At 43.2% G+C, this 9,807-nt stretch overlaps 1 protein-coding gene across 4 annotated transcripts in view; it reads right to left on the bottom strand.

Moving 5' to 3' along the window:
• dlgap2a (discs, large (Drosophila) homolog-associated protein 2a) overlaps window positions 1-9,041 on the bottom strand; it is a 135,492-nt gene extending 126,451 nt beyond the window's left edge. For 3 of the 4 annotated variants that reach the window (XM_085258350.1, XM_085258349.1, XM_085258348.1), the window contains exon 1: window positions 8,773-9,041. The gene's annotated coding sequence lies outside the window, so the exon portion shown is untranslated. The remainder of the gene's footprint in view (window positions 1-8,772) is intronic. The other variant, XM_085258353.1, reaches the window with a different exon arrangement.
• Between the last annotated feature and the right edge of the window lie 766 nt (window positions 9,042-9,807).

The raw sequence follows: 9,807 nt of genomic DNA on the forward strand, positions 1-9,807 counted from the left end.
GTGTTAACCACTACACCATCAAGCCACTGAGTCCAAACTGAAAAGGCAAAAACAAAAACACTAAACTAAATCTACTGCAGGGCCAACGCGGAGGTCAGCCAGCCACTCACAATCACACCCTATTATGGCCGATTTAAAATGACCAGACAACCCAACATGCATGTCTTTGGATTGTGGGAGGTAGCTGGAGTGTCCAGAGAAAACCTATGCAGGCACGGGGAGTGCACGCAAACCCTACACTTGAAGACCTCACCCAAGCTCATAGATTCAAACCCAAGACCTTCCAGTGTTAACCACCACAGCACTGTGCCACATTTACAGTGCTTTCATGAAATGTGTCCAACAGTGTCATCTGCTGACCAAAAGCAACAATGCATGCAAGACAATGCAACACAGAAGATTTCACTGTGCACATATTAAAAATATTAGGCTGAAAGTCTCTTCAGACATCATGCAAACCTGGTAAGCCAGATTTGTCCTGCAGAAACATAATATTTTAACACATCGCATCTGATTAACACATCTCTCTTCAGTCATTCTCACTTCAGACTTGTAGCAGAAGAAGAAATCAGGCTGATCTGTCTTTCAGTAATGAACGTCAGGAAACAGCTGCAGCTTGCGAAAAAAAAAAATTGGTCCTCTCCAATAATTATTTGCATTAAGGGAAATAGTCTTATGGGACTAGTTTAAGCCTATGAAGAGAAGTCATTTCCTACGCACGAGTAACTGAATGAGCCCTTTTTATGCTGCGCTGTGCCATACATCAATATGTAGCCATTCCTCTCATAAGACAAGTCGTTACACTTTTCAGGAATCTGAAAACCACTGGAGTCATTATCAGCTTCTCGTCCGCGACAAAATTGGAAGCGAGTTTGCATTTGGCATCATACCATGTGAACCGGCTTGAAGTAACGCAGTGAGAAGCTCCCGTGAGGGGGCTGCAGGGATCAAACTGAAGGCAAAATAAGATGCACTGTTGCGGCATCCCTCCACCCACACAGTCACCGTGCTCACTCGCACGCGTGTACTCCAGTCATGGCTGCTGGGGGGGTGTACGTGCACAGCTACTGTGTGTCTGATCAGCACGTATATGCCAGTGCACGTGCGTGGGTGCGTTTCCAGTGCACTCCATCATTCATTTCTCTCCTTGTCATTCTTTCGCCCCTTTTTTTGTGTTAATTTTCTCAATCCCTCCCACCTTGTTTTGATCTCTTTCTTCTTTTCTCTCCCACTCGCTCTCAGTCACAAAAACATGCACGTGCACCCATCTATCCACCCACGCACGCGGTTGGCACGGGCGAGTCCCCGAGAACCAGCACGGTTTGGCATGGGGTTATGCAAAGAAATACAAAAATCGTTGCGGCACCACTGCCTAATGGTGTCTCCATGGCAACTAAGGGAGCAAGGCCCTGCGTTGCGGTGTCAAACAAACACGGCAATTTAAACTTTAGTGAAGAAACGAGCTGGATGATGGTCTTGCATCATTACTGTATTTGACACACTTTAGGTGGCGGATATTTCACACTCATGAGTGCATGATGTTTAGCATGGAGAAAGCAGCCTGTGCAGCACACAGTAATACACACTGACTGTGTAGCATTCAGTACAACTCTGACAGCCTGTTATATATGGGCTCAAAATGTGGTCATAAATATTTTGTACTTGTAAATCAGGATTTGTGCATGCGTAAAAAAGATTTGTGCATGCGTAAAAAAGATTTGTGCCTGCGTAAAAAAGATTTGTGCATGCATAAAAAAGATTTGTGCGTGCGTAAAAAAGATTTGTGTGTGTGTAAAAAAGATTTGTGTGTGGACTTAGCCAAAAAAACCCTGCAAGTTAAAACTACGAATTTTGACCCTATTTTTCTTCCTTTCATCTGATTGGTCAATGTCGTGTCAATCACAAATGTAACATTCCAATCAGAGAATAGATGGGTTTGGCTGTCGGAGGGGCGCTTTTTTTGAACTGTAACTGTAAGTTACTAATCGTCAACAACAGGTGTGTTCGGGGAACCGGATTAGCGAGCTCACGGTTAGCGCGATGGTTTGGTCTTGGATGTGTCATTTGATCTTGGATGTAGTGAGCGACGTACGAAGAACGGGCCCCTGGTCTTTGAAGGGAATAAATGCCCTTTTACATGCCAACCCAGCGTTTTCCTTCATCACCATGAAGGAAAACAGTCTGTGGTCGTCCGAGTTTGGTGATTTTTCTGTCACAGGACTACGTGTTTAATACAGGGACTTCCACAGCCTTTTCAACAGCGCTGCGGACGCAGGGGGGGGGGGGGGGGGCGCGCGGCAGCGCAGTGTTTTCATTACAAAGCTTTCTTCGTTATGAATTAGCATATATGTTTTTATTGAACATTTGAAGAACTAGCAAAAAAACCCCACAAACTCTTGTAGTTCACATAAAGTCAGAGATAAAAACGACAAGGAGCAGGTGCATCTAGTACAGGTAGAGCTGCTGCAAAAACCCACAGAGCTCAGCAGCCAGCAACAAATTCTGGATCCTTTGCTTTTAGTTAGCAATTAGCATTAGCAGCACATCCTGCGTCCGATGTGAAAGGACTTTTATGCTGCGCACTGTGACTCACAGCAGTGGTCCCGGGTCAGCCCTGACGTTGTGGCAATCCTAAAGTAATAATGGTATTTCTAACCACTGACATACCACAACTTTATCCTTTCAACAGCTGCTGAAAGTAAGGGGACCTAACTGCTATCGGATATTTATATAGAGATTACCCTTCAAGGACCTGCAGTTCAAAAAAGTGCCCCTCCGACAGCCAAACCCATCTGTTCTCTGATTGGATTGTTTAATTTATGATTGACATGACATTGACCAATCAGCTTAAAGGAAGAAAAATAGGGTCAAAATTCGTACTTGTAACTTGCAGGGTTTTTTTTGGGCTAAGTCCACACACAAATCTTTTTTACGCATGGACAAATTTTTTTTACAAGTACAAAACCGATTTACAAGTACAAAATATTTATGACCACATTTTGAGCCCATAGGTTATACACATTTTTATTGTTTTTGAATTATACTGTGAGCATTTCCCCAATTAATCACATTTTCTATGTTTTGGGAACATACTGGACACTCGTCTGTAATGTCAAAGTGAACTTTTTTGCTTCAAACGAAGGTTTTTGCACTGGATGACACATCTCCAGGACAGCAGGGGGACAAGAGGATAACGCAGAAGTGGCTCTCTGAAATAAAACTGTTCTCACATGAAGAAGAGCATTAGTCATTCTGGCAAATTCCCAAAAATGACATATTTTAATATTCACTGGAGTAATAATCACTCTGATCTGTGCGGTGTAACCAGAGGGAGCCCAGGTGGATGTATGAGTCAATAAAACGTCACATAGTTGTTAATTTCTCAGCTTCGCGCTGACGCTGGTTATTATCATTGCCATGGCAATGAAGTCTCCCCAATCGATGACAATGTGATGATGAAATACTACATTAAACTGCATTTAAGGTGCTTTAAATTAACAGAGCAGTCCAAGTACCAAATAGCCCCAGGCTGCCTAAATATAACCCAACCTCACCCATAATATATGATGGAAATATGTGAACGAAGGAGCAAAGATCCAAATCTTAGCTAAACCAGAGCTACAAAGTGAAGGCACTGGCATGACTGTGCATTAGTGTGGATTTAAAATAATTTTATATAAACTGGTTATTCATGTTCTTTTCTAATAAGCTAGAAAGGTAGGAAGCCAAGTGTAATGAGTTCTGTGCAATAATCAGCTTAATACTGTATTGCACTTGTGATCTGACCAAATTGCCTATTTAAACTCCGAGTCCAGTATAGTCAGGTCGATTTACTTACAGGGCACATTTATTGAGTTTAGCAGAACAACAAGTGAATGCAGCATCAGAGTGATCCGTCTCAAGACGTCGTGTTAATGGTAATAACGATAAACGGTAAGTTATTTTTATTCTCCACCTAATAATTCTAAAAAAACAAAGAAAACAAAAACTGTAATTCATGTTTCTACACACACGCACACACACACACACACACACACACACAGCCCTTTGTGCTACCTCATCCTTTGACTTTGAGGCACAAAGGTGTGTCAGCTAACTGTCGGTGCAGCTAAAGGGAGAAAGCATCGCAGTTGGAGCAGCTTATTCAGGTGAAACTTTTAAGAAGCAAGCCCAAGCAGTGCTTTCAAGTAGCAAAGAGCTTGTTCTGTTTCAGTGCATGAGTCATTTGGCTTTAATGCTTTACCTGTGGCTCAGAGGCTGGGCTCTGGCACGGACTCAGGATGCAGTGCAACCTATTGACTGCCCAGGGACAGAGAGAGAGAGAGAGAGAGAGAGATAAAAGCAGAGCTATAGTGGACTGAGAGCGCTGGTGAGTGACAGACACACAGAGAAGGAGAAGGGGGAGAGATGCCAAGGCAGAAGAAGAACAGAAGGCTTTCTTCTTCTCTTATTTTTGTTTTTGGGCTCAGTTCAAGATTCTCTGTTGGGAGAGAAGCCTCCTCTGAAGAGGCGGCTGCTCAGAACCTCAATAGCATCCAGCCTGTGTTCTTGTGTATGTGTGTTTTTGGGTAAGTGTTCCAAAATGAGAGCGCTGATGGAGTCAGCTGGACTCTGATTGGAGTCAAAACCATTATCCCAGCAAAGCCATTATCCCATTAGATAGCACGCCTCACGCAAACACATTCACGACCAACAAAAAGGACACAACTCATATCAGCAGCTCATCATCTGCAGCAAGTGGGATGCCCCGCACTGACTGGTGACTTATTGTCGGTGCCGGGCCACCATCTGTGCGTCAGTTCACACGTTCATCCGGAGCATTATCCTCAGCGAGTATCCTAAGCACAGCCCGGCCACAGCTTTCATCCATGTCAGCTGCTGAAATGATGATGCATAACAAATGAAGTCTTCAGAGGAATGCATTCCTTTGCAGTAAAGTCCCCGAGGCTGTACCGCATTAAATGTATGCAACCACTTCTCCTCTCCTTCTCTGTCGTTCCAGTAACTGGTCACTATTGGACTGTGGCAATATTTTTCCTTTTTGAAAATCAACCTCCAACCTTGAAATCTGGGCACTGCAAACTTGATTTGTTACTGTAGCATCAGTGTTTTCCAAAACCTGTCTGCAACCTTTGCAGGCGAATAATCATTTCAAGCTCCCTCGCTTCCTGCACAGCGTCTGACTGCCAGGCCTTTGCACAATTAAATTAAAAGCTCCTTGTTACAGCCATTATGGAGTTTCCTAATATGCAGTACAGTAGAAGGAAATGATTGACATTACAATGTGCTGATGGTGATATTCCATACTGCTGCAGCTACATGTCAAGACAGAGAGATGATAGGCTGCAGGAATCCTTCCATGCTGTCATGTTCCCTCTGATTTGTTTACAGCCGGCGACTGTTTTAAGTGTTTGATTGTATCTGACGCGAACCGCCAAGATCACTCAGAAGGCTTCTGTGCAATCTTTACTGCACTTATCATTTTGCATGTGTGACAAAGTGGGTGAGAAGACCATTTGTCTATATTCTTAGTTAACATTCTTGTTTTGATTTAACCATATTTCACATGTAATCTGCAATAGGCAAACATCTACTATCCCGGGTTTGTTTATGTTTTGCACTTTTACAGATTATATAACATCTTGGTTTAAATCAATTCCTACAAGTTTGTTAAGTTAACATGTTCTTTATTTCAACTGTTAATTTGTATTGTTTAAACTTACCTTACCTACCTGTCTTGCAGAAACAAAAGGAGGAAATGTAGTTTTACTTCCTGCTTTATACCTGCTGGGGGAAGGGGAAGAACTCTTATAATTTAATAAAGTTGATTTTAGAGGGTTTGAGAAGAAATATATTTATTGTTGTAATATGTATTGATTACACCAGAGTTTATGTTGCCAGTAAAGAGGAGTAGTAGACGTTTGAATATAATCACGTTCATCTTACCTACCTACTGAATGGAATAGTCCAGAGGAGAAATTGTTTGGTTAAGTGGACTATTTAAGCAGAAGAACTCAGGTGTTTTAGGAGAAAGGTTCAGGTCAGTGTAGCTGTGTGCAGTTTGACCTTAATTTCCGTTGATTTAAGTTCAGTTATGTTTATTTGAACTGAGTTAATTATAGAGTTGAGTTTCTTATTTGTTTCTTTGTAAATATTGTTTGGGCCACAAAATGGTGAATAAATCACTTGCTACACTAGACAGCATCAGTCTCCTGCACTTCTTTGCCCGCTTAAGTCGAGTCCTACCACAGCATGTAAAATAATACCCACTGGTCCATTTTTCATTCTTTACTGGCTTCTTCTGGAAAACATTTGCTTAATTCATGCAGGCGCTTTGAGACGGTGCATCAAACAGAAGTGAAACGGCCAAACTAGCTAAGATAAAAAGACCTCAGCCCAAACACAGGCCACGCCAATCATCCTCAGGAAACAGCATTATCATTGTGTAAAAAAATAAAAAACATTTTGTGCAATAAAATGGTTTTTGCGGGGCTAACAGCTGTATCTGTCTAATTCTTGCTTCATCCTAATTTCCTCTAAGGGTGCTGAAAGGGACAAGCCACACCGAGCAGTTATCTGACAAGACAATCTACTATTCTCCGTGTTATTGTAAGCCAGGTGACATACTACAAACACGATTTCTCAAGTTTAGTGCTTGCCGAAAACAAATTGGTACTGAATAAAGTAATGGCCCAGCAGCTTAGCAGAGCATGAAGCTGGTTTATACATGGGTGTTGTTATTAACATGCATGAACCTTTCAAAATATGGGAAATGATGGTGTCGGTGCAGGTGGTGGATCCACTTCTGATACTAAAGCAAAAGATCAGTGCAAACTGCTTCACAAAGATGCTGGCAGCTTGTGTTTCATTACTTGGGCTTTGTGCAAAACAGTTTGTGAAGGTGATGAGTGGAAGCGCGTGTTTAAACACATGTGCTAATCATGGAGGCACATTAAAGCGCATTAAGTAAAAGAGAGGTAAGAGCAGATTGTGTAATCTTATCTGTAGTCACTGCGTTCGTTTGAAGAGTTTAAGAGTTTAAGAATGAGTTAATGTTCAATTTACAGAATATGGAGTTAAATTTGTTTTTCTTTGGATACTGTTATAAATTCTGCTGCTGCATTTTATTCTGGTCTAATAAATATGGCAAAAAGACACATTCCTTCATTATGGTTAGTAAGGAAACTTGTGACTTTGAAGTCTTCAAGCTTTGCATATGTGTGCTCATGTACTCTACTGATCCATGAAGAAACTCAATTATCTATGGGTCTGGAACATGAACTGAAATTCACTGACACTTAAACTGGTTCCATGCATTGAGTCACTTGGTTGCTTTTTTTCCTGTTTTAACTGCAAAGGCTGAAAATCAAGCAGGTGAGCTGAGGGTGAATGCATACAGCTGCAGTACAGTGACACTTCAGTGTGACATGGAGTCCTGATACATGCACACACAGCTTGCAGCATTATACACAATAATAATATACAACAGAGTACATGTGTGAGGAAAATCCTGTACAAGTAGTGAGCACTGCCCGGGGGGAGGGCATGGCAGACGAGCCAGAAGAAGCATTTAGTGCTTATAGTTCACACGTTTAGATTATGTCATTACTTAGCATAGTGGCATTATGTGCACAGTTGTACAATGGGTGATAATTCCCCGGGGATCGGTCCACCTGCATCTGCAAAAACACCACACAGCCTGCTGGATGTCACTTTGGATTACAACCATCTGTTTAAATACTGTGAAGTGATAGATAAAGAGCCTCTTTACTGAGCCCACGCTGTCTGTGGCTGAATAACATCGTGTCTCTAAGTAGATTCAGTGTGAGAGTCTGTCTGCAGTGCAGCAGTGAACATCCAAAGCATCTCCTCTAACTGGCTGCTGTGGCTCTGCGCTCCACCAAGCAGCTGATTTACACCAGTAGGTGAGAACCTGGGAACCCAGGTTGTAATTCGTCACCAAGTCACCACCCACAGCGGAACGCCACCCAATACCTGATGAGGAGACGGCGCTGCGCCGCGGACGAGTGTTTCCCAAAAGAGAGCGCGTGCCCTTACGGGCACAACCACAGTGAGCGGAGCAGCGACAAACGATAGCGTTGAAAGGGAAACACACACGCAACAGTACAAGCACGCATGCACACGCATGCATTCAGACTAAAAGCACTTCATTCACAAAAGCCGCCCACACAGAGCCCAGCCCGCTGAAACTTTACATTAGACACATACAACACTGCCCCACACCCACATGTACACACTCACACACCCACAGCAGTGCCCTCTCCTCACAGCGCTGTCACAGAATCTCATTGTTATCATCCCTGCTGCACCGCACTGTGTATGCACTACCTCTGCCACTGCTTCCCCTCCCCAAAAACCACAGTGAGGGACTCAAACACACATTTATGGAGCTACCGTCAGTCCACATCATTTATGGCTGCATGTGGAACGTGCAAACCATTTTACAGCACCAGGAGGTAAACAGAGCTGCCTCAGTCTTTGAACTAACAGTTTTAAGTTGCTGCAGGATTTTTTTTTTTTGCACAGAAGCTCAGCTGGTCTATTAAAAGCACAAAACTGGAGACAGGTGCACATATGTTACATACAGCCTGTGTTGGACTTGTGTTTGTACATAACTTCCACCAACATATCTCCTCATGACAACATATCAGCCTCCTTCAGGGAGAAATGGGTAAACGGAGCTTCTCTGTAACCTGCCACAACAAACACATGACGAACATGAATGAACATGAAGCCAGAGAAACAACTTACCTGGCACACAGTCTAAAAGCAGGAGGCATCTAGGACCACAAGCTTCTCTGTCATCTGGAGACAGCAGAAGATTAGACAGTCATAGTGCATGAGATTAAAGACTTCCTGAGCTCTCTCATCTATCCTATGACTTTTGCCTCACATTGATCCAAACCTTCTGAGAAAAGGTAAGGGGCTGGCAAAAGGAACGGCTAAAAAGGCAAAGAAGGGTGGCAAAACGGCTACGAGATGCTCAGATCTCCTCCACTAAGACGAGTTGCGAGCGCAACGTAAGGACCATCCACTGCAGCAGAGCAGAGTAGCGCGCAGAAAAGGAGGAGAGGGAGGGAGAGAGGAGCGAGGCAGGCAAAACAGGCATTTACTGCTGCTGGTTCCAAAAGCACGGCTGGAGCGAAAACCTGGGACTGGAGTGTGGATCCTGCTCTTTTGCTTTCATACAGATGGAGAGTTATGGAGAGCATAGACAGAGCAGAGCATCGTTGTAGGACGTGGTGAAAGGCTTATGTCTGCTGCACGACCTCCATCTAACTTCTCTTTTGCACAACATTTAATATTTTCCCCTTCTTGGCAACAAATATTTCATGTTTGCTATCATTCTCCAGCTTCTTCAGAGTTGCTGTGGACAAACTATTGAATCATCTCTAACAACAGCTGTCATATTCTTTTGTTTCCTTACTTTATTTCTCTTTATTGTGCTGTCTCGGTCATTTTCCAGCTATATAAATCTGTACAGCGGAGATCCAAGGTGATGACGGACACTGCATTCCCACAGGAAGTCAAATGATGCACAAGGAGTATTCATTCTATTAACCGCACATGGATATTCATGTTAAACTCTTTCTGACAATGTGGCACATTTTGCTATAATCTCTCTTATGGAGCAGTTGGGCCACCTGGCTAAAGTGTCTCTTGCTTGCTGTACTGTAACAAGGGAACAGGCTTTTAGTTAGAGTCCTTCGGCCCCAGCAGGGCTCAAGGTCGCTTGGCAGAGCTGCCTGCCGGCAGCCGAAATCCTTCAATGATTAACAGCGGCAG

This window comes from Mchenga conophoros, linkage group LG19 (assembly GCF_057382185.1).
Source record: "Mchenga conophoros isolate Kocher_MC1m ecotype Shallow Benthic linkage group LG19, M_conophoros_male_GT1.1, whole genome shotgun sequence".
Taxonomy (NCBI): domain Eukaryota; kingdom Metazoa; phylum Chordata; class Actinopteri; order Cichliformes; family Cichlidae; genus Mchenga; species Mchenga conophoros.